This window comes from Giraffa tippelskirchi, chromosome 11 (genome assembly GCF_054371585.1).
Source record: "Giraffa tippelskirchi isolate mGirTip1 chromosome 11, T2T-mGirTip1v1.2.pri, whole genome shotgun sequence".
NCBI lineage: Eukaryota > Metazoa > Chordata > Mammalia > Artiodactyla > Giraffidae > Giraffa > Giraffa tippelskirchi.
In genome coordinates, this window is record NC_137285.1 from 76,821 (window position 1) to 102,622 (window position 25,802).

General features: G+C 47.5%; 1 pseudogene; it reads left to right on the plus strand.

Moving 5' to 3' along the window:
* LOC145526650 (histone-lysine N-methyltransferase PRDM9-like) overlaps positions 1–21,031 on the plus strand; it is a 44,674-nt pseudogene extending 23,643 nt beyond the window's left edge.
* The last annotated feature ends 4,771 nt before the right edge of the window (positions 21,032–25,802 follow it).

Consider the following 25,802-nt stretch of genomic DNA (forward strand, 5'->3'; position numbering starts at 1 on the left):
TGTACACTTATGTATACACAAATAGGTGTTTTACCAGTGTAACAGGGCCTGGCGAAAAGGGAACGCTCCTACAAAAAGAGTCAGACATGACTAGGCGACTGAACAACAAAATAAAAAATACACTCGGTTCACCTGTCACCAACAACACATAGTATATCAGTGTTACTACAATATAAAATAAAGGTTTATTTAAAAAAAGAATGCCCAAGGGGACGTCCCTGCAGTTCAGTGGTTAAGATTCTGTGCTTCCAATGCAGAGGGCGAAGGTTCGATCCTTGGGCAGGGAACTAAATATCCCACAAGCCGCATTGGAATGGCCAATAAATAAATAAAATTATTAAAATAAATAAATAAGAATGTTGAGGAAGAACACAAAAGCTTTGGGGTGTTTCTTCAGGTACATTCCGTATTAAATCACAGTCCTGAGTTAAAACGCGAAAGCTTTCATTTCCAAGGTAATCACAACTGGCCATTAAAGAATCCTGCCGCCTTGTGGCCATTCCCTGAAATAGCAACCTTAAGAGTTTTGCTTAGGAGTGCCTCTCTGTTGTTCAGTCCCCAAGTAGTGACCCACGCTTTCCTCTCTAGGACGTGACGCCGCCTCTCACTGATCCCTGAGGTCGTCCTCTCTAGGAGGCTGACGCCGCCTCTCAATGATCCCTGAAGTCGTCCTCTCTAGGACCTGACGCCTCCTTTCACCGCACTCTGGCGTCTTTCCTCTCTAGGACGTGACGCCGCCTCTCACTGATCCCTGACGTCTTTCCTCTCTAGGACCTGACGCCGCCTTCTCAATGCTCCATGACGTCTTTCTGGGATGTCTTTCCTCTCTAGGACCTGACAAGGCCTCTCACTGATCGCTGAGGTCGTCCTCTCTAGGGCCTGACACGGCCTCTCAATGATCCCTGACGTCTTTCCTCTCTAGGACCTGACGCCGCCTCTCACTGATCGCTAAGGTCGTCCTCTCTAGGAGCCTGACGCCGCCTCTCAATGATCCCTGAAGTCGTCCTCTCTAGGACCTGACGCCGCTTCTCACTGCTCTCTGATGTCTTTCCTCTCTAGGACCTGACGCCACCTCTCACTGGTCCGTGACGTCTTTCCTCTCTAGGACCGGACGCCGTCTCTCAATGATCCATGACGTCGTTCTGTGTCGTCTTTCCTCTCTAGGACGTGACGCTGCCTCTCACTGATCCCTGAGTTCTTCCTCTCTAGGACGTGACACCGCCTCTCACTGCTCCCTGACGTCTTTCCTCTCTAGGACTTGACCACGCCTCTCACTGATCCCTGACACCGTTCCTCTCTAGGACCTGACGCCGCCTCTCACTGATCCCTGACGCCTTTCCTCTCTAGGACCAGACGCCTCCTCTCACTGATCCCTGACGTCGTTCCTCTCTAGGACCTGACGCCGCCTCTCACTGATCCCTGACGCCTTTCCTCTCTAGGACCAGACGCCGCCTCTCACTGATCCCTGACGTCGTTCCTCTCTAGGATCTGACGCAGCCTCTCACTGCTCCCTGACGCCGTTCCTCTCTAGGACTTGACGCCGCTTCTCAATGCTCCATGACGTCTTTCTGTGACGTCTTTCCTTTCTAGGACTTGACGCGCCTGTCACTGATCCCTGAGGTCCTCCTCTCTAGGACCTGACGCCGCCTCTCACTGATCCCTGACGCCTTTCCTCTCTAGGACCTGACGCCGCCTCTCACTGATCGCTGACGTCTTTCCTCTCTAGGATCTGACGCCGCTTCTCAATGCTCCATGATGTCTTTCTGTGACGTCTTTCCTCTCTAGGACTTGACGCCGCCTCTCACTGATCCCTGTGGTCGTCCTCTCTAGGACCTCACGCCGTCTCTCAATGATCCTATAGGTCGTCCTCTCTAGGACTTGACGCTGACTCTCACGGCTCCCTGACGACTTTCCTCTCTAGTACCTGACGCCGCCTGTGACCGGCCCTGACTCTTTTCCTCTCTCTATGCCCTGAGACGGCCCACTTCAGGTCCTCTCCACAGACCCCGTGCACTGCCACTCGTCCACTTACGACTCTCCACCCCAGGTCCGCTTGACTGTTCCCCTCAGGGTCCTCTCCGCGGACCGCCCCCCACCCCCCACCCCCAGGTTCTCTCCGTGGGTCCTCCCGCACCAGGTCGTCTCATCGGCCAGAATCGGGTCCCCAGCTCTTCTCGACAGCCCGCCGCTAGTCCCCTCTCGTCACCTGCCAATGGTCCTCTCATTGGCTGACTGCTGGTCCTCACTATGGCACGTCTCTGGACCACACTACGACCTCACTCTGGTCCTCGCTATGCCCTTACTCTGGACCTGACTACACTTTGGTTCTGGTTGTGTGTCCTGACACTTTTCCATTCGGTTCCTTACTCTGCTGCTCACTTTGCGGTGACTCTGGTCACTACATCCTGACTTAGTTTACTCTACATCCAGACTTATTCCTTGGAGTAGGACATTTGGAACAGTCCAGACAGGATGAAGAGAGGATTGTCCTCAAGGCAGAGGTGGTCTTGGCAGCGGCTAAGGCAGTCCCTCTTCGCTGTCTGCTCCTGCCCTGGAGTTCTAATTGCCAGATGGGGTATGACTCGGTCTCAGCCTTTCCAGGCAAGAATGCCAGGTGATCTGCCCTCTAATGGAATTCTCCAACCTTCCACTCTCTTGGAAGAGGCTGTCATGGAGAAAATCTTGGAGCATCTGATCAAGTCAGAGGACCCACAGGGGCCATCCCCCAGTCAGCCCGACAATGAGCATCAAATCTGATTCCAAAACACCACCTTTGTACACCTGTGCTAAACTGAATCTCAGAGCTAGAGTTTCAGGTGAAGTAGAAAAGCATAGCTATACTGCTTTGTTAGCAAAGAGGGACACAGAAAATTCATGCCCTCAAAAACTGCCCCAAGGCAGGAGGATTTGCTTAGGAGTTTTATACCTATGGGCTTCCCTGGTAGCTCAGCTGGTTAATAATCTGCGTGTAACACAAGAGACCCTGATTCAATTCTTGGGTTGGGAAGACTCCCTGGAGAAGGGGTAGGCTACCCACTTTAGTATTCTTGGGCTTCCCTGGTGGCTCAGCTGGTACAGAATCCACCTGCAATGCGGGAGACCTGGGTTTGATCTCTGGTTGTGAAGATGCCCTGAAGAAGGGAATGGCTACCCACTCCAGTATTCTGGTCTGGAGAATTCCATGGACTGTATAGTCCGTGGGATCACAAAGAGTCAGACTGAGTGACTTTCACATTATAGCAATGGTTAAAGGGCAGAGTTGCTGTAAGGATTAGGGTGTGTACAGGGCCTGAATTCCCTTCACCTGACCTCAGGTGGTCTCTTGGTGAGCTTCTCGGGAATGAAGAATGCTACAATTTTCCATTTTGCTGGAGAGGATGTTTACTTGGGTAAAAAGTTTAGAGATATTTTTGTGTGTATCCCTTTTGACAGGAACAGGACCCTGACCCAAGACAGAATACTCTTTCTTGAGTGCTCTTTCCTTCTCTCTGCATCCCCTCCCTCCCCTGATTAGCACCTCTTCCAGTCTGCCCTTTGGAGCTCAGGGTAGGTCATGGAGCCGGGAGTCTATTCCCAGCAAAGAAACAGGGGACATGGGAAAGGCTTCTGGGCCCAGGAGCCCCACAGGGTCCTGCTCGATTTCACTCCCAGGCCCTGACCCTACACTAACTATGGCCCTGAGCTGTCCATGACGGCCTGAGCTTTCCCAAACTGTCCTCTGAACTCTCTCCCTAACTAAGGCCCTGATGCTGGTTGTAACGAACACCCTGACAATATCCCTGGGACAAATGGTCTAAAGTGTCTTTTACTAAGGTCTTCAAGTTTTCTCTGAGGCCCTGACACGCTCCCTAATTAAGCCCTTAACTCTGTATTTAAGTGACGGCCTGATGCGCTCCCTCTCTCAGGCACTGAAGATGCGCCCCTGATGCTCTCCCTCACTTCAGGGCACTAAGGCCTTGACGAAGTCTCTACCTGAGGGGCTGGTACTGTCTGTAACCAATTTTCTGACTCTTTCCCTAACTAACATCCTCATTTTGCCTCTAAATAACACCCTGAGACTCATCCTAATGCCCTGATGGTGTCCCTAATAGCCCTCTATATCCCTACTTTTGCCATGATCCTGTCCATAATTAAGGCCCTGAATATGTACTGAAGTAGGTCTCTGATGCTGTCCCTAACTAACACCCTGACACTGATCACAACTATGAACCTGATGCTAACCCTGTTAAGGTCCTGAGATGCTGCTAAGTAACAGCCTGAACTTCTTTAAGGCCCTCAAGTTATCTCTAACTGAAGCCTTGAAACTGCCTTTAAGCCCCAGACACTGTCCCTAGCTAAGGCCCAAACTATACTTTATGAAGGCCCTAAGCCTGTCCCTAACTCTGACACTGCCCCTAATTGAGGCCATGATACTGCCCCTTATAGCCTAAGCTGTCACAAAATAACACCCTGATCCTATTACTAAGGCCCTGACTATGTCCCTAAGAAAGTCACTGAAGTGCATCTAACAGCCTGAACTATCTCTTACTTAGGCCACGAAGTTAATCTCTGAGGTCCTAACAAAGTCCCTAATTAAGGCCCTGTTGCTGGCCCTAACTAATGTCCTGCTGCTGAATCTGAGTCCCTGATGCTCCTCCTGTTATCCTTTGCCCTACCAACAGAGTTTTGCCAAGAGAACACACTGGTCATAGCAAACACCCTCTTCCAACAAAACAAGAGGAGACTCTACATAGGGACATTACCAGATGGTCAATACTGAAATCAGATTGATTATATCCCTTGCAGCCAAAGATGGAGAAGCTCTATACAGTCAGCAAAAACAAGAATGGGAGCTCAGATCATAAACTGAGCCATAAGACTGTGGCTCAGATCATAAACTCCTTATTGCCAAATTCAGACTTAAATTTAAGAAAGTAGGGAAAACCACTAGACCATTCAGGTCAGCAGTGACCACAGGACTAGGAAATGCCAAAGAATGTTCAAGTTCAGTTCAGTTCAGCCGCTCAGTCATGTCCGACTCTTTGCAGTAGTTTGAGCATTCTTTGGCATTGCCTTTCTTTGGGATTGGAATGAAAACTGACCTTTTCCAGTCCTGTGGCCACTGCTGAGTTTTCCAAATTTGCTGACATATTGAGTGCAGCACTTTCACAGCATCATCTTTTAGGGTTTGAAATAACTCAACTGGAATTCCATCACAATGTCACTCAACTCACATGCTAGCGAAGTAATGCTCAAAATTGTCTAAGCCAGGCTTCAACAGTATGTGAACTATGAATGTCCAGATGTTCAAGCTGAATTTGGAAAAGGTAGAGGAACCAGAGATCAAATTGCCAACATCTGTGGGATCATCAAAGAAGCAAGAGAGTTCCAGAAAAATATCTACTTCTGCTTTATTGACTACACCAAAGCCTTTGACTGTGTGGATCCCAACAAACTGTGGAAAATTCTTCAACAGATGGGAATACCAGACCACCTGACCTGCCTCCTGAGAAATCTGTATGCAGGTCAAGAATCAACAGTTAGAACTGCACATGGAACAACAGACTGCTTCCAAATCAGGAAAGGAGTATGTCAAGGCTGTATATCGTCACCCTTCTTGTAGCTTCTATGCAGAGTACATCATGCAAAATGCCAGGCCAGATAAAGCACAACCTGGAATCAAGATTTCTGGGAGAAATAACAATAACCTCAGATATACAACGACACCAGCCTTATGGCAGAAAGCAAAGAAGAACTAAAGAGCCTCTTGATGAATGTGAAAGAGGAGAGTGAAAAAATTGGCTTAAAACTCAACATTCAGAAAAATAAGATCATGGCATCGGGTACCATCACTTCATGGCAAATAGATGGGGAAACAATGTAAACAGTGACAGACTTTATTTTGGGAGGCTCCAAAATCACTGCACATGGTGACTGCAGCCATGAAATTCAAATACACTTGCTCCTTGGAAGAAAAGTTATGACCAACCTAGACAGCATATTAAAAAGTAGAGACGTTACTTTGCCAACAAAGGTCCGTCTAGTCAAAGCTATGGTTTTTCCAGTTTTAATGTATGGATGTGAAAGTTGGACCATAAAGAAAGCTGAGCACTGAAAAATTGATGCTTTTGAACTACAGTGTTAGAGAAGACTCTTGAAAGTCCCTTGGACTGCAAGGAGATCCAATCAGTCCATCCTAAAGGAAATCAGTCCTGAGTATTCATTGGAAGGGCAGATGCTAAAGCTGAAACTCCAACACATTAGCCACCGGATGCAAAGAACTGACTCATTTGAAAAAAACCCTGATGCTGGGAAAGATTGAAGGCAGGAGAAGGGGACGAGATGACGGAGGATGAGATGGTTGGATGGCATCACTGACTCGATGGACATTAGTTTGAGTCAGCTCTGGGAGTTGGTAATGGACAGGGAAGCCTGGTGTGCTGCAGTCCATGGGGTTGTAAACAGTTGGTCCCGACTGAGTGATTGAACTGAACTGAACTTGCACCATTTCAGGAGGTGACTCAGTTTTCCCAGGTATCTTTCAATTATACACGAATGCATGGCATATATTAAACCTCCGATTGTTTTTCTCCAGTTCACCTCCCTTTCATTATGAGGATCTCAATGAAGAACATCAAAGGATAGATATAATGCAACACAATAGTATTCAGAGATACAAAGGAATGAACTACCAACCCATTTATTAAAAAAAAGCATGAATCTAACACTTACATTACTAAGTGAAGGAATCCAGCCTCAAGTGCTACACACTGTACAAACTTATCAGACATTCTAGAAAAGGCAAAACAGACATGATAAACAGTTTATGGAATATGTGGTTGAAATATTTCATATGGTATTGTAGTGATGAATACCTGCCACTACGCATTTGTCTAAGCACATATAATTTTGTTTTTATAACCCAACAAGTAAATTATTGCCTATTCAAATTTATTTATTTATGCTATGGGAGTGTCAAAGACTGGAATGCAGAATTTAACAAAGAATCTAACTGATTGAGAAATATATGAAAAACTTCAGGACTTCCCTGCTGGTCCAGTGGTTAAGACTCCACGTTGCCAATGTAGGAAAGGTGGGTTCAATACCTGGTCAGGGAACTAAAATCCCACATGCCATATAGCACAGCCAAGAGAATTTTTTTAAAAAAAGAAGAAAAAGAAAAAACCCACTCTTAGTGGTAGGACAAAATGAGCTGACCTAAGTTCACTGTGGAAATGAATGGAATCTGCAGGCCAAAGGCAAAATGTACCATGCACAAACAATGGACTCTGTAAGTTCTTTCCTATGGGAGCGTGTAGCTAACAGGACTGGAACTACTGTATCAGTCATCGAATGGAACACGCACTGGACTTGATAAATGACAAGTAGTGGAAGCCAGGTTTCTTAACCCCTGGAGTGGGAAGTTACAGGAAGACAAAGGGAGAAGGTTACAATACCTGTGTCATAACAGATCAGGAGACATAATTATAAACTATCTTTAGCCTAATACAGAAACATATAGCTCCCTGTGAAAATCTTCATAACTGTGTGTATGCACAGTCTGGGATACATGCATATGTATTTTCATGCATTGTCTGCTGAGAATAGTAAGTTCCCACATGCAAGTTTTTATTACCATTCTCTAATAAAAAGGAATAAGCGTTCTTTAAATATGTGGCTGATACTAGGACTGAGACAGTAAATATGTAAAGCAAGATAATCTTAAAATATGAGAAAGAAGTACCAAAAAAATCCCATGAAAGCTGAATTATGTAAAATAAAAACAGGAGAGCATGGAAAAAGCTCTCAATAGCCAAAGCAAGAATAAACTAAGCAGTCTAATAACATAATGCTGGATTATAACCAAAAATTTAAAATAATTTTCATGTGTCCAAACTTGTTTTAAAAAAAAGTTACATAGGTTTTATGAGTAGTGTTGAATAAAAATCTCTATGCAGAAAGATTCTAAACAATTGATACAGACACTCAGCTGTCCATCAAGTATGTGAAGCTAACTCCCCTCTCCTCAAGTGCGAGTCCTGCATTCTGACTTCCTCTGTAATAAGGCGCACAGGACGGACATGGGGAAAACCGACAATAAAGACAAATAACAAATGTTGGCCAAAATGTACAGAAATTGGAACTCCAACTTTACTTGTGGAGATGTAAAATGGTGCAATCAATGTGTGTAAAACTTCAGCATTTTCTCAAAAATATAGAAATGTAATTATCATATGTTTTGGAAGCTCCACTCCTACACATACATACAAATAATTTAAAATAGGTGTTCAAATATAAAGTTGTACACCAATATTCATAGCAGCACTGTTCTCAACATCCCAAGGTGAAAACAACGAAAATGTCCACCAACAGGTGAATGAATAGGCAAAATAAGGTAGCTCCATCCATAAGATGCATTCTTCTGCCATATAAAGGAATATAGTAAAATAGAGCCGCAGCTGCAGAAAACAGTAGGGGGCTCCTCAAAAACAAACACAGAGTTAACACAGAATCCATCAATTCCAGTCCAGGGAATACACCCAACATATTTAAAACCAAGAACGGAAACAGATATCGTATCCCATATTCACAGAAGCATTATTCACTGTAGCCAAAAGCTGGAAGCAACACAAGCGTTCCACAGATGAATGGATAAGCACAGTGTAGTAGATACACAACGGAACATGATTCAACCTTTAAAAACAAGACAACTCTCACACATGGTCTAACGTGAATGAAACTTCAAGTCATTATGTGAAGTTGAAACAAGGCTGACACAAAAGGAAAAATGTGCTATGATTCCACCAGTACGAGATATCCATATAGGACAAATTCCAAGTAGAGTAAGGTAGCCAGAGATTGAGGGTGGTGAGTGTTTAATGATCACAGTGTCACTTCGGGGAAAGGAAAAGATTCTGGAGATAAATGTTGAGGATGTTTTTACAACGTGAGTGCAGTTAATGCTAGAGAAGTGCATACTTAACATGACTCAGATGATAAATATTATATGTTTGTAATCACAATTAAAAAATGATACAGGTTACAACATGGAAAAGCACTGAAAACATCTTCAGTGAAAGAAGCCACACAGAAAAAGCCACGCAGATCATAGTCATCTTGTCACTTTAAATCCACGGAAGTTTTTAACATGAGGGAAAGCCCCAGTGGTGGTCCCAGAAAAAGAAAACTGTGTTAGAATGGAGAAAGACATTTGCACAAAGTCTGGGCAGCTGATGCAAGTTGAAGCGGTCCTATGGAGAGGATTGTAATGTGGACACCATAACTATCCCCCATTTGGGAGTTATGGGCTGGTTACCTGGGAAAGTGACCCTATTTGGGGTAAAACACATTGCATTTTTCGGTGTAAATCACATTGCATTTTTCGGTGTGAATATAGAAAACCACTATTTAAACTTGACACTTTTGAAATTTTACTAGAAAGTAAATTGCTTTTCAGTACAACCATGTAAGTCACATGCCAGAAAATCAGAGATGGCATCAAACATTGCAATAGAGTCCAAGACTTTACCAGACCAGATTCAACTAAGGTAGTGATGCTAACTGCCTTGTAGTAGTCCACATGGTATTAAAAGTCACCGTAGGAGGAGTAGCCACCATGCCTTGGGTGCTGTGGATGGCCCTGATGGAACTGAAACTATGAGATGTCTGAATTCTAGTTTTCCATGTAACACTACACCAAAGCAACGGGCAGAACTATAAAGTGAATTCAGGGACTTCCCTGGCAGTCCAGTGGTGAAGATTCTGCGTATCCACTGCAGGGGATACGGGTTTGATCCTTGGTCAGAGAACTAAGATCCAACATGCTGAGTTGCATGGCCAAAAAATAAATCAGTAGAACTGCAAGATCATGTGTGATTCTCTACACTAATAATGAACTATCAGAAATAGAAATTAAGAAAATAATCCCCTGTACCATTGCATCTCCCCAAAACTAGAAATTTAACCAAGGACATGAAAGAGCTGCAAGCTAAAAACTGCCAGACATAGTGCTCAATTAAACTGAGCAGATATGAAAAGATATCCCATGCTCATGGGTGACAATACTGTTAAAATCTCCATTCTAACTAAAGTAACGTACACATTCATGCAATCACTACCAACATCTCATTGACATTTTTCACAGAAACAAAAACAATGTTAACATCCGTGTGGAACCACAAAGGACCCAGAAGAGCCAAAGTGACCCTGAGAAAGGAGAACAGGCTGGCAGCACCTCCATCCCTGACTTCAATCTACATTACGCACCTAAAGGCACCACAAGACGTGTGGAACTGTATCAGAAACAGGCACAGATACCAGAGAGCCCAGCAATAAATCTACAGATTCATGGTAATCAATTTACAAGAAAGGAGCTAAGAACATACACCCAGGAAAGGACACTCCCCTCAATAAACTATGCTGGGAAAAATGGACACCACACACCAAGGAACAACACTGGACACCATTCTATACCACAGACAAAAACTGACTAAAAACCCACAACTTTCCACATCAAGCCCTAACTCTCCTGGGTCCTCTGAAGACAGACACTCAGCAACAGTCACACACAGAAAGTTTCTTCCCAATCTTCCTCACCTTCTCCTTCAGCAGCACCACCTCCCTGCAGGTTCTGAGGAAACCAGACTCCTGTCAGACTCGACTGAACCCCACAATGTACCAAAGATGAAGCCCCAGCAGGTCCTGAGGAAACCAGGCTCCCGTCAGCCTGAACTGAACCCCACAATGTCCCAAAGCCAAAGCCCTAATGGGTCCTGAGGGGCCAGACACCCATCACCCTGGATTGAACCCCAAAATGTATCAAAGCTCAAAACCCAGTGGGTTCTGAGAAGACCAGACTCCCGTCAGCTTAAGCTGAACCCCACAACATCCCAAAGCCAAAGCCCTAGTGGGTCCTCAGTGGCCAGACCCCCGTCTCCATGAACTAAACCCCACAATGTCCCAAAGCTGAAATCCCAGTGGGTCCTGAAAAGACCAGACTCCTGTCAGCCTGAACTGAACCCCACAAGGTCCCAGAGCTGAAGCACCAGCAGGTCCTGAGGAGACCAGACTTGCATCAGCCTGAACTAACCCCACAATGTCCCAAAGCCAAAGCCATAATGGGTCCTGAGGGGCCAGACTCCCATCACCCTGGATTGAACCCCAAAATGTATCAAAGCTGAAGCCCCAGTGGGTGCTGAGGAGACCAGACTCCCATCAGCTTGCACTGAACACCACAATGTCCCAAAGCTGACGCCCCAGTGGGTGCTGAGGAGACCGATCTCCTGTCAGCCTGAAGTGAACCCCACGATGTCCCAAAGCCAAAACTTGAGCAGGTCCTGAGGAGACCAGAATCCCTTCAGCCTGAACTGAACCCCACAAGGTCCCAAAGCTGAAACTCCAATGGGTCCTGAGGAGACCAGACTCCTGTCAGCAGCCACAGGCAGCCAGGTGCTCAGTCACAGCGGGAATTTCGCTTGCGGTGGGAGTGGGTCAGGGAGGCGGGCTCCTCGCTCCCTGCCAGCCAATGAGAATGCAGATCAAGCCTCCCTCACTCGCGCAGGCACAGCTAAGTGGAGACTCCGCCCCTCAGGGCAGTTCCACTAGGTCCATTAAACTATGGAAATTCAAACCGAAATATTGCCAATATCCAAAACTTCTCCAAAATAGTTAAAGAATAATTAACTTGACACTATAGAATGAAATGTAGTCACCAAATTCACTCAAATTTATTAACAGACAGACATTTAAATTTTGAAACTGTCAAAACTGTGGACATAAACATAGAAAATCTACATGCCCCTGGGTTTAGCCTGTGTATCATGAGCTTTGAGTTTTAACACACAAGCTGTCAGTCCACAGAAGAAAAATATTGTGGACTTTATAGAAATAAAGACGTCTATTCTGAAAGACCTCATTCGGAAAATCAAAATACAAGCGGCAAACTGGGAGAAAAATATTTGCAAAATTCATATCTGATACAGGATTTGGACACAAAATAGACAAAGACCTCTTGAACAACCCTATAAACAATAAGTAAAGATCTGAACAGACACCCAGGCAAAAAAACTTATACAGACGCTCAACATCATACAACATCATACACCATTAGGGAATTACAAATTAAAGTCACGAGCTATCACACTACACATATTAGGACTGCTAAACTCTAAATATATGACAATACCAACTGCTGGAGGCTGAGGACTAGCAGGAACGCTCCCTCACTGCTGGTGGGACGCATGCACAGCCACCTTGTAACACAGTTGGGCAGTTTTCTCCAAAGCTAAACAAACCTCACCTTGGGATCCAACAATCATACTTCCAGTATTTAGGAAACTGCTTTGAAAAATCCATGCCCAAATGCAAACAAAGATGAATTTAGGCACAGCAGCACTATCCAAAATAGTTAAAACTTGAAGTAATCAGGGTATGCTTCAATAGATGAATGTATAATCAAATTTGGTATATCGATGTCAAAGCAAGCAGAACATGCCACCCCAAAGTATGCCTCTCTGCTGTGAGGTTTGCTTAAGTCCACTTCCATGAAAAAAGAAGAGGAATCTCAAGAAAATATATAGCAATTGCCATTTTGTGATGGACATTTACAACAGAAAAATCTCTGCATGTAAGTGTTGTCCCTGTTTGCACCAGAAATAAAAGGATCATTAAAACTCAAATAACTTATCAATGGAGAGGTCCCGACTTAAATCTATAAACAATCATACCCTTCTTTACTGTGTTTTGTATAATCACCTTCCATAACGGGCTTCTCCCATTCTTCAGGGTCTTCTGTTTTTAGCTGAAGATGGTATTTAAGGTGATGACTTTGGACATTTCAGGGAGTGACTCGGGTTTCTTTGGTAGCTTCCCTGTATACAGAAGCTATTTGTTGTTTTAGTCACTAAGTCGTGTTCGCCTCTTTGCGACCCCACGGGCTGTAGCCCTCCAGGCTCCTCTGTCCATGGGATTTCCCAGGCAAGAATACTGGAGTGGGTTGCCATTTCCTTCTCCAGGGGATCTTCCCAACACAGGGGTCAAACCCAAGTCTCCTGTATTACAGGCAGATTCTTTACCACTAAGCCACCAGGGAAGCATAGAGGAGGTATGCTTCTGTTTTTTCTCCTGGTAATTTGTCTTTTATTACAGAAGGGCAGAGTGACAATTGTTTTTCCTCCCATACACATGCAGTGGAGTATTACTCATCAGTAGTAAGGAATGAACCACCAAACCTTGAAAAGCATGGTTAAATCTCATGTGCATATCACTCGGTGAAAGAATACAGTCTGGAGAGACAGCACATAGTATGACCTCATTTATGACATTCTAGGAAAAGCAAAGCTACATAGATGATAAGCAGATCATCTGCTGAAGGGGGTTGAAGTATCCCCTGTGATGCTTTAGAATGGACACCTGTCACTGTGCATTTGTCTACGCTCTTCGATTTGTATAGCCCAAGGGATCAAACAATCTATTCAAGTATAGTTATTTAAAGTGTAGGAGAGTCGCAGGACAGAATACACAATGCAACAATACTTAACCACATTAGAAATGCATGAAAAATGTATCTCACTGTAGGAGATGGGGGAAAATGTGACTTTGGAAATGAATGAAATCGATACACAAAAGGCAAAATGACCTGCACATAAACACTGGGCTTCATTTTATAGAGATCTTTCCAGAGTGCAGTAGCTAGCAATTCTGAGACCACTGTACATGTAATCTGAAGAGGAGAAAAGAACTGACAGATGCAGATGGTGGGGGCCAGGCTCCTCGCTGCAGGAGTGGGAAGTTACAGATAAGCAAAGAACAAGAGGATGAAGCTGAGCCCCTGACCACCACTCCTTATGGCTCTGAGTTGTGTCCAACAGGACCACCATCACCTGCATGTAGGGGCTATAACCCACCTGCCCCCTCCTGGCCTTTCCCCTTTCTCTCTGCGATGATTCCAGTGACATTTCCAGCCTGCACCTCTCTCCCAGGCCAGGTGAATCTGTCCGTCCACGGCCTCCCCATCTCATCCTGGGGGCTAACAGGCCCCTCAAGGACTGCCATCCTGCTGCTGCCCACAGCCAGGAGGCAGCCCCAACTTTTCCAGCTGCTGAGCCCAGACACCTGGTGTAACCAAGCAGGAGCCTATGGGGCCCTCCCAGGACAGACCCCGTCCCGTATCCTCTGCTGCAGCTCCTCTCTGAAGTATGGAGATAACAGTATCTGAGGCACACTCAGGGAGTTGTTTTACAGCTGCTAAAAGCCCCACTGAGTGGAAGAACTTGATGAGCATGAACGCATCACCCCCAGAGTGTCCAGCGCCTGAGGATTTGTGAGGTGAGCTGCCTGTTACCTCACCAACCAGAGAACCGTGCACCAGCGAATCACATACTCTGTGACCCCCCTCCCTCATGTGGCCTGTAAAACTGCTTTCCTGAAACCCTTCAGGGATTTCAGGGTTTAGAGCACGAGTTACCTGTCTCACGGACACGACTGAGCAACTTCACTTTCACTTTTCCCTTTCATGCACCGGAGAAGGAAATGGCAACCCACTCCAGTATTCTTGCCTGGATGATCCCAGGGATGGCGGAGCCTGGTGGGCTGCGGTCTATGGGGTCGCACAGAGTCGGACACGACTGAAGCGACTTAGCAGCAGCTTAGCAGTACCTGTCTCCACGTATTGGTGCCTTTACAATTAATGCTGCACTTTCCTTTACTGCAAATGGTGTCAGGCAACTGGCTTTACTGCACTCAGGTGTGTGGACTCAAGTTTGGTTCAGGAACACGGAGGCCTCCTGGGTTCCCAGTTCCTTGTGCCCCAGGGACTGTCAGCTCCTTCTCCAGGGCATACGGCCAACCCCCACACTAATTCCCCTCTACACCCTCAGCCTTGGCCCAAGCCGAATCCCTCCATCAGGCCCTGACAAAGCTCCCTGCCCTCACGGTGCGTCTCACATCCCACCCAACACGGTCTTTTGAAGCCTGAACAAGACCATGCCCCCTCCTCCCTGTGATTCCCCTCACCTGATGAAGCCAGGCCTTGATCCGTTCCAGGTGACTCCAGGATCCTCATTCTCTCCAGACCCCACCTGTGTGGCCGCTGTCTGTGCCCGTCTATATGGGCCTGTGGTGATCTCCTAAAATAAGGGTTATTTTATATACAGATAATGGGGTGAATAGTGGCCCCAAAAGATGTGTCCCCCCCAGAACACGGGAACAGGGCCATACCTGGGAAAAGAGTCTCTGTAGATGTAGTTAAGGATCTCAGGGTAAGGTCATCTAAGGTTACGGTGACCTTCGATCCAACTGACAGAGTCCTTATAAGAGATGAAAGAGGACACAGACGAGAAGCCTCATGAAGATGGAGGCAGAGATGGGAGGGAGGGGGCCACAAGCCCCGGGACCCCTGGAGCCCCAAAGCTGGAAAAGGCAGGAAGGACCCTATCCTGGAGCCTCTGGAGGGACCTCAGCCCTGCGCCACCTTGATCTCAGGTGTCTGGCCTCCAGGACTGGGGGAAGATGAACTCCTCCTGTTTTAAATCACCCAACATGTGGTCGTCTGTTAGAGAAGCCACAGAGAACTCACACAGGCCCTGCTCTGTGGGATCCTAGAAGTGTGGGTCTCACTAAAGGAAGATGGAGGCTGGATGACAGAACCCTTAGAGTCAGCACTGGGCCCTCAGAAATGTTAAAGCAGTTGCTGGACCGCAAAATGTTGAGGGGTCAAGTCTGAACCCTGTCCCTAGGGGTACTGGCTGCACATGCCTCCCCAGGTTCTTACACCTGTATGTGCCATAGTAAGTATCTAGTCCTGACTGAGGACATTAAATGTCACTGTTCACATTGCTCATTAAGAACCCACCAGATACACAGGTGAAAACCCAATTAGAACACTTGTTACACCAATGAGCAATGCTGAAGATGGTCGGGGGTGGGGACTTACATGCAGACAGCAGCCCTTCCACTCTCCCACCCCTCCTCCACACTCCCGACCCCCTCTTCCACACTTCTGACCCCCTCCTCTACCCTCCTAACCCCCCACCCCCACTACCACAAGGAGGGTCCTCGGTGGGAAGCTGCGGGACCACGCAGAGGCATCTTGAAGTAAATGCTGCCTGATCCCTAGGCTAGCTGCTCCTGAACATTCTCCACCCATCCCAGTTAAAATACTCGAATATGTGCAAACAAAATTAGAGATACCAAGGGAACATTTCATGCAAAGATGGGCTCCATAAATGACACAAATAGTATGGGCCTAACGGAAGCAGAGGATATTAAGAAGAGGCAGCAAGAATACACAGAACTATACAAGAAAGATCTTAATGACCCAGATAACCATGATGATTTGATCACTCACCTAGAGCCAGACATCCTAGAGTGTGAAGTCAACTGGGCCTTAGGAAGCATCGCTATGAACAAAGCTAGTGAAGGAGATGGAATTCCAGCTGAGCTATTTGAAATCCTAAAAGATGATGCTGTTAAAGTGCTGCACTCAATATGCCAGGAAATTTGGAAAACTCAGCAGTGGCCATAGGACTGGAAAAGGTCAGTTTTCATTCCAATCCCAGAAAAGGGCAATGCCAAAGAATGTTCAAACTACCACACAGCTGCACTGATTTCACATGCTAGCAAAGTAATGCTCAAAATTCTCCAAGCCAGGCTTCAACAGTCCATGAACCAAGAACTCCCATATGTTCAAGGTGGATTTAGAAAAGCCAGAGGTGCCAGAGTTCAAATTGCCAACATCTGCTGGATCACAAAAAAGCAAGAGAATTCCAGGAAAAAAAAAAAAACCTATTTCTGCTTCATTGACTATGATAAAGCCTTTGACTATGTGAATCACAACAAACTGTGGAAAATTCTTAAGCAGATGGGAATATGAGACCACCTTATCTGCCTCCTGCAAAACTTTATCCCGGTCAAGAAGCAACAGTTAGAACCGGACATGGATCACTGGACTGATTCTCAATTGGGAAAGAAGTATGTCAAGACTGTATATTGCCACCCTGCTTATTTAACTTACATGCAGAGTACATCCTGAGAAACACTGGGCTGGATGAAGCACAAGCTGGAATCAAGATTGCTGGCAGAAATATCAATAACCTCAGATATACAAATGACACCACCCTTATGGCAGAAAGGGAAGAAGAACTAAAGAGGCTCTTGATGAAAGCAGCTGAATCCATGCAGGCTGAAGAGCACCAATGACAGCATAGAGAAATAGTTCTTCTATTGCTTCCTACCAAAAAATAAATAAATAAATAAAAGAGAGGAGAAAGATTGTAACTCTTTTTCTGACACTCAGATCACCAAAGGGAGAAACTGCCATGAGTATGTGGATAGAAAGGACACGTCTTTGGCCAACTGGATGAGGTGAGTGCAGTGAGTCTGCAGTTTGTAGACGTTGCTCTTCCCTCAAGCCCACACCTCTTTCCTTCTCAACCTGTCTCCCTCAATAGCTTTCACATCTTATTTCCTCTTTTCCCTCCATATCATGCTTTTTCATTTCAAAAGACATTAGAAAGAACGAAATAAAAATATAGCATGTGCTCTCAAAATACAAGTCTATATGCTGAACAAAACTGGGGGACTTGAAAACAACTTGAGGAATCTAGATTCACCAGGGACACTTTAACTCACTTAATTGACACTTACCAAGCACTTAATGTTTCAGTTTAGTCAGCGAACTTCGTTACTGAAGTAGATCACACAAACCATGTCCTTTTGGAGAACATACTGCAGACAGACATTAGCCAATTGATTTTAGGAACAGTAACCTTGATTTTTCTATCTTTGAGTAGCTGCACAGCGCCAGGATAACCTAACACAGGAGACCTTGAGTCCATGTGGGCAACAACTTCCCCAGGCTTGGTTCCAGTGAGAAGTGAGCCCTGAGGTGTGGGAAGGAATAGGGGGCAGGATGGCTGTGAGCATGGCCATTCTCTGAGGGCCTCTCCTTTCATCAGGGCAGGCAGAAAGTGAATAAACTATTACTGTTCTGGGTCTCAAGCTATGTCAGAGCACGCTCCAAGTTTCCATGGGATGGGGTGGGCAAGTGAGTAGGACCCTGGATACACGTGGGGAGATTGAAGAAAAGCCTCGGGAGAGAAGGCAGGCTGGGGTGAGTGCTGAGGGGTGTGTGCTAGCCAAGGAGCACCAAGTCCTGTGGAATGAAAGAGAACTTAATTTAGAGTTTAGGGGAGCTGGAGGTCACCAGCCTCGTGGACAGTCCAGGTGGAGATGAGTCTAGAACTGGGCTCTGGAAAATGAGTAATTAAGTAAGGAGAGAAAAACATTCGAGCCAGGAAGAGGACTGGAAACAGGATCTGGAAATAACAGTTCACACGGCCTGGTCGAAGGTGTGAACAGAAGGTCCCCATGAGGGGTGGTGGGAACCACGGCAGCCTCAGAGCCTGAAGGCAAGGAGCTGGGCATGGTCCGACCCTGGAGGGCACTCATCACCTGAGGTTTCTTTCCCTCTCCTGGACTCGACCCCAGGTATGTGAACTGTGCCCGGGACGACTAGGAGCAGAACCTGGTGCCCTTCCAGTATCACGGGCAGATCTTCTACCGAACCTGCCAGGTGGTCAGGCTGGGCTGGGAGCTGCTGGTCTGGTACGGGGACGAGTATGGCCAGGACCTGGGCATCAAGTGGGACAGCAGGGGGAAGAGCGAGCTCGCGGCCGGGAGAGGTGAGCGCCACCACTCTTCCAGCGCCCCAGCCCATCCTGGGGAGCCTCCCTGGTCCGATTCCGAAGCAGAGTACAGTCCAGTCTAAAGTCAGTCAAGTCGTCATTAAAATGCCTCAGAATTTGATTCATTTCATATGACTGTTAGGAAAGATTTTTATATTAAAAATGTTACTTCAAATTTTCAAAATTTTGTGCAAAACTATGTCACATCACCTTCTGCTGAAAGGCTCAGAGGCAAACTGCAAGTTTCCCAGCACCGACCCGCCCTCTCACCTTTCCCTGTTTCTCCCTCATTTCCTCCCATTTCTAAGCGACAAGTGTACAGTGATTGGCATTCAGTCACTGTTTCAGTTGGTTGTCATGTGAGCTCATACTCTGTGCCAGACAGGGCTCCACCCACCGAAACAGACAGAACCACTGCCCTGGGGCAGCACGGGCTTCATACCAGACAGGGGCTGGTGCTCTGAGGAAAACAGCGCAGGAAAAGTGCCTCGGATCAGCCTGAGCAGAGGGTGGGGTGTGGCGCAGGATGGTGGGGCAGGGTCTCGGCAGAGATAACACCCCTGGGAAAGGATTCCAGGCAGGGGAGCAGCCAGTGCCACAGCCCCAGGGCCGGGACGAGAGGCCATGCCGGTGGTCGCAGGAGGAAGCACAGAGGGCGAGGAAGGAGGCTGGACCGGAAGCCTCAGGGCCCGTGTCCACGTGCAGGCCCCAGGGGTCTTCCTGGGTGACACAGAACAACCGTGAGGCTTTCAGCTGCAAGCGGCACGTTCTCTGTTCTGTGACGATGCTTTGGTTCATTTTGGGGAAGAGACAGCAGCGGGGAGTCCCCTCAGAGGTCAGTTCATTGCCAGACATGAGGGGAGAGTGGGCTGGCTGAAGATGCACGGGAGTGAGGTTGTGAGGAGTCTGGCTGGAGATGTATTCTTAAACAGGACTTCCTAGTGCATGTTAAATGAGCTAAGACTGAATGAAATAAATGAGGTATGAATACTGGTGAGGCTTGAGAAAGGACATGCCTTTATTTTCTGATTTATGGAAAACTCAGAGAGGAGCAATTTGTGAACCAGTTGGGGCAGCAGGAGCCAGAGACCTGTAGTCAGTGGGACCTGGGCCACTCGGTTTCATCCAGTCTGAAACCCACTTCCTGCAGAGATCGGCACAAAGGCTGCTCTTTGAACCAGGAGCCACAAAGTCAGCTTTACTCAAACCTGCTCTAACTACCCCTGTGCTGCCTCCCATATGCAGAGAGCTCCAGGCCAGGTGCCCCTAACTTAATAGACCCTTTCCCCTCACAGGGAGCTGCTCAGGAAGATTCCACCTAAGTCATCAAGAGTCTTATCTCTCAGTAGGGTAAAATACCTGTGACCACGGTGACATGACTTTTCAGATACTTACACACAGGGAAAGGTCCCTGCAGATCCACCTGTATCAGGAGAGACGCTGCCTCTGATGCTGCTGGAAGGTCCCTAGTCTGGGTGATATGTAGAAAAGGCCCTTGACACAGGCTTCCTGGATTTCTGTAGATGTAGTGAATAAGAATGGAATGGAAAAGTGGACTGTAAAGACACACTTGATGGGAGACAAATCGTGCGCTGTCAACACTTAGATGATTCGTGGGCAGGCCTTCCCATGGCAAACCAGCTACCTGACCAAAGCTTTCTCTTTCAGCAGAACTGAAGCCCAAGATCCACCCATGTGCCTCCTGCTCTCTGGCCTTCTCTAGTCAGAAATTCCTCAGCCAACATGTCCAACGCAATCACCCCTCTCAAACCCTCCTGAGACCATCTAAAAGAGACCACCTCCAAGCAGAGGATCCCTGCCCAGGCAATCAAAATCAGCAGCAGTGATATTCCGATCCACACAGCCCGAGTGACAAACCTGAGGGTCACGAGGCTAAGGAAAGGCCCCAACCTTTGCTGGAAAGCGTAAGGCTGAAGAGGATTTCAAGGGCCTCTTCCTACTCACCCAGAGGACAAGTGGGGGGTTCTGGGGTGCATGAGAGAATGACAGAAGAGCCCAGCACAAGCCAGAAACTGAATCCAGAGGACACAGGCAAATCATTCATGGGGGCAGGGGCCTCAGGGATTATGAGAGACAAGTACAGAGAGTGTGGGCAAGTCTCCAAGGATAGGTCAAGTCTCATCACAAACCAGAGGACACACATAAGGGAGAAGCCCTATGTTTTCGGTGAGTGTGGGCGAAGCTTCAGTCGGAAGTCAAATCTCATCTCACACCAGAGGACACACACAGGGGAGAAGTCCTATGTTTGCAGGGAGTGTGGGCGAAGCTTCAGTCAGAAGTCCCATCTCAACAGACACCAGAGGACACACACAGGGGAGAAGCCCTATGTGTGCAGGGAGTGTGAGTGAGTCATGACCAACAAACCACATCTTAGGATTACTGCAGCCACGGCATGCCTTAGCTCTAAGGGGGCCTCAGAGGAGGTCTATGCCCTGTTACTGTCCCCAAGAGTATGAGGAGAGACTTCCCAGGTGGTCTAGTGGCCAAGACTCCAATGCAGAGATCCATGTTCAATACCTGGTTGGGGAACTAGCTCCCACATGCTGCAACTAACACACAGTGCAGCCGAATAAATAAATACATAAATAAACATTTTAAAGAAAGAGTGTGATAAGCACAGAATTAATTGATTAAATAGACCTTCCACTTTCATGACAGGAGAGGAGATAGATAAACAGCAGAGGGTTTCTTAAGTGTTCCGGAGATGTTCATGCCAATTGCCTTCGTGGTTTTTTGTACTCCTAATAAATTTTGTCTCCAAACAAATCTGAAGCCCAGACTATGTACTTATTCCCCACTTATTGCTGAGAGCGGTGGGGTCCAGTGGTAGCTGAACCCCTGGGAAGGCATAATTCTGGAGCCAAGTCAGTTACGTCATGGTACAGTCGGTTCCTGGGTCCAGGGAGAGGAATCTAGGGTTTGAGACAGACAGGCAGATCTAGGGTTTGCCCTCTGGTTTCCTCTGACCTCTGTGGCCTCAAAGGTGAAGGCCTCATGCACGTATGTGTGTGCATGTGTGTGTGCCTCACTCAGTCTGGGCCATCTGGTCTTTGCCGCTCCCTCAGGGTCATCACAGCATCTGGACTCCAGATTCGACCACAGGGGTCCAGTTCTCAGCCCTGCCCTCAGCAGCTGTGCAACCTGGGGCAAGATGCTCAGCCTCTCTGTGTCTCTGTTCTCATCTGTGATACAGGGTGGAGGCACCAGCATTTTAGTCTGATGCATGAGCACAGGGAGAATCTGGCAGAGGCTGGCTGAGGGTGCAAGCCCCACCTTTGCTGTTCTTTGTGTTTTTTTCTTTAACCTTTTCTTATTTTTTAATTGAAGGATAATTGCTTTACAGAATTTTGTTTTCTGCATGTCCTTCAGCCTCTACACCTTTCAGGTCTTCAGAGCTAGACGAGGAAGGGGCCGTTTAGGCACTTGGCTGCCCTGAGGAGTGGGTGTGAGGTCAGGGGTGCTAAGGGAGGGCGCCCTCCCTTCCCACCACTGCCGTTCCTGCTGAGCGGGGCAGCCCCAGAGCCCCTCCACAGACAAGGCAGTGCTGACAGTCGTCCGCCCTGCCGAGAACAGAGCCTGGAGTCGCGTGTGCAGGAAGTCCCTGTCCGGCCCCCATCCCACCCCCACACGGAGGGTCCTCGAAGCCCACACAGCAGCTTCTCTATGCACGGGCCTCGTACCTGTGTCCACGTGCTCTGATCAACGCTGTCGCAACCCTGAAATTCTTAACTATGGAATAGTTCATCCTTACACGTCCCTTTTATGAGTGAAGCCTGATGGACCCCGGGGTGTGCTGTGAGCAGAGCAGATACACACACACGGGCCCCAGGGGTGACCAGGCTGCACGAGGGGACAAGGTGGACACAAAGACCCCCCAGTGAGTGAAGGTGGGGGCCGCATCAGGAAGCCACGCTTGCTTTGACCCAGAACTGAGCTCCAACACAGAGTGGAGGCAATGGCGTGCTAAAGAGTCGACCACACCCTCCCCTCTGTGAATGACCTCTGCCATGGCCTCATCCTTCCAGGATGGGTTCAGGAGGCTGAAGTTCGCCCGGTCACCAGAAGACACCAAGGGGAGAGTGGGCCGTGGGATGGGGGGCGGAGGGTGCAAACTCCAGGACTGGGGGCAATGGCCCTCAGTTCCCTTCGTGTGCCCGGCTTCTGAAGCATCTCTACATGAACCATGTCAGTAATAACCACCCACTAGTATTTTCTCGTTTCTTTCGTGCTTTCTTAAAGGAACACGTTTGTCTGTGGCTTGGTTTCCCTACAGGAAGGGAAGCCGTATAGATTCCCCATCTTCTGTGGCTTTAGGCAGGGGCCGCGGGAGGGAGAGTTAGGGGCGGTGCAGGCAGAGGGGCTTCAACTGAAATACGGTGGGGACCGAGCAACTTGCAGGGGCTTCTCACCTGCACCTCCCACCGGAGCTGGGCCTGGAATCCCCTGCAGGCCTGAGCAATTCAAAGCTTCTCCCTCCCCTCTGCTCCCCTCTCTTCCCCTCAAAAAGCTGACTCCTGGGCCAGCCCACAACACCCCCAAATCCCCCATCACCCACAGCCCCGCACAGGCCCTCCCTCACAGAAGTGGGACGACCTGCATGGTGGCAGGGATGGTGTGCTACCCCAGAGCTTGGGGTCTCAGCTGACCATGAGTAATGGGGCTGGTGTGTTACACAGCCTCCCAGCCCAGGGAGCTGACAGCAGCCACAAGCCACGACCTGAAGCGGGGGTGGGGTGGGGTGGGGATGTGAGCTGTCTGAGGTCCCATCCTGTCCCCACGACAGCGGCCAGGCCTCACCTGACACCGTGACTGCCCTGCACGGGCACACAGGACAGCAGCAGTCACGGGGACAGGACAGCCAGCTGCCTCCGCCGCAGGCTCCACTCTGACTGCAGTGGTCCCACGGCTGTACCAGCCCCACCTGCGTGCCGCTCTGCTTGGCTACCAGGGCTCAGGGACCCTGCATGAGTCGGTGAGGGCAGAGCTCCAGAGGCCAAGCCTGTCTTCAGCCGCCAGACCCACCCTGGTTGCCAGATTCATGAGCACAACTGGTATCTGAAGCCTTTGGGAGAATGACACCACAGACGCTGACCTCAGAGCTCAGACTCCTGAAAACTTACTAAACAGGTTGCTTTTAGTCTTTTTTTAAGTAGGAGGTTGGCAGGAAGGAGGGAGTGGAATGACTTCCGTGGTGGTGCAGTGGTTAAAATCCACCTACCAATGCAGGAGACATGGGTTCAATCCCTGATCTGGGAAGATCCCGCCTGCCATGGAGCAACTAAGCCCATGCACAACTACTGCAGCCATGAAATTAAGACACTTTCTCCTTAGAAGAAAAGTTATGACCAACCTAGGCAGCATATTAAAAAGCAGAGACGTTACTTCACCAACAAAGGTCCATCTAGTCAAGGCTATGGTTTTTCCAGTAGTCATGTATGGATGTGAGAGTTGGACTATAAAGAAAGCTGAGGGCCGAAGATTTGATGCTTTTGAACTGTGGTGTTGAAGAAGACTCTTGAGAGTCCTGTGGTCTTCAAGGCGATCTAACCAGTCCATCTGAAAGGAAATCAGTCCTGAATATTTATTGGAAGGACTGATGCTGAAGCTGAAACTCCAACACTTTGGCCACCTGATGCAAAGAGGTGACTCCTTTGAAAAGACCCTGATGCTAGGAAAGATTGGAGGCAGGAGGAGAAGGGGATGACAGAGGATGAGATGGTTGGATGGCATCACTGACTCAATGGACATGAGTTTGAGTAAACTCCGGGAGTTGGTGATGGACAGGAAGGCCTGGTGTGCTGCAGTCCATGGGGTCGCAAAGAGTCTGACACGACTGAGTGACTGAACTGAACTGAATTGATTCTTAAAGATCTTATTCAGAAAATCAAAAGACAAGCCACAATCTGGGAGACAAGTATTTGCAAAACTCACATGTGATGAAGGATTTGGACTCAAAATAGACAAAGACCTCTTGAACAACCCCATAAAAAATGAGTAAAGATCTGAACAGACAACCAGCCAAAAAAAGATATACAGATAGTCAAAAACAAAAACATGTTCAACATCATACACCATTAGGGAATTACAAATTAAAATCATGAGATATCACATCATATATTATTAGGACTGCTAAATTCTAAATATATGACAATACCAATTACTGGAGGCTGAGGAACAGCAGGAAAGCCCCCTCACTGCTGATGGGACGTATGCACAGCCACTTTGTAACACAGTTGGGCAGTTTTCTCTGAAGCTAAACAAACCTCACCTTGGGATCCAACAATCGCTATCTCCAGTATTTAAGAAACTGCTTTGAAAAATGCATGCCCAAATGCAAACAAAGATGAACTTCTGCAGAGCAGCACTATTCATAATAGTTAAAAACTTGAAGGCAAGTGGAGCAGGCCACCCCAAAATAAGCCTCTCTGGTGTGAGGATTATTCACGTCGACTTCAAGGGAAAAAAAAAAGAGGACTCTCAGTCAACTAAGTAGCAATTGCCTTTTGTGAAGGACATTTACAACAGAGAAATCTCTGCATTTAAGGGTTGCCCCTGTTTGCACCAGAAATAGAAGGATAATTAACTCAAGTAACTTATCAATGGAAAGGTCCCACCTTAAATCTACCAACAGTCATCCTTCTTTACTGTGTCTTGCATGATAACCTTCCATAACCAGCTTCTCCCATTCCCCAAGGTCTTACTTCCGTCTTCAGCTGAAGATGGTATTTAAGGTGATGGCTTAGGACATTTCAGGGAGTGACTCACTTTTCTTTGGTAGCTCCCCTGTATACAGTAGGCATTTGTTGTTTTAGTCACTAAGTCATGTTCAACTCTGGGATCCCATGGACTGTAGCCCCGCAGGCTCCTCTTTCTATGGGATTCCCCAGGCAAGAATACTGGAGTGGGTTGCCAACTCCTTCTCCAGGGGATCTTCACAACCCAGGGATCAAACCCGTCTCTCCTGTTTTGCAGGCGGATTCTTTACCACTAAGCCACCAGGGAAGCAGAGAGGAGGTATGCTTCTGTTTTTTCTCCTGGTGATTTGTCTTTTATTGTGGAAGGGCAGAATGAGAATTGTTTTTCCTCCCATACACATGCGATGGAGTATTACTCAGCAGT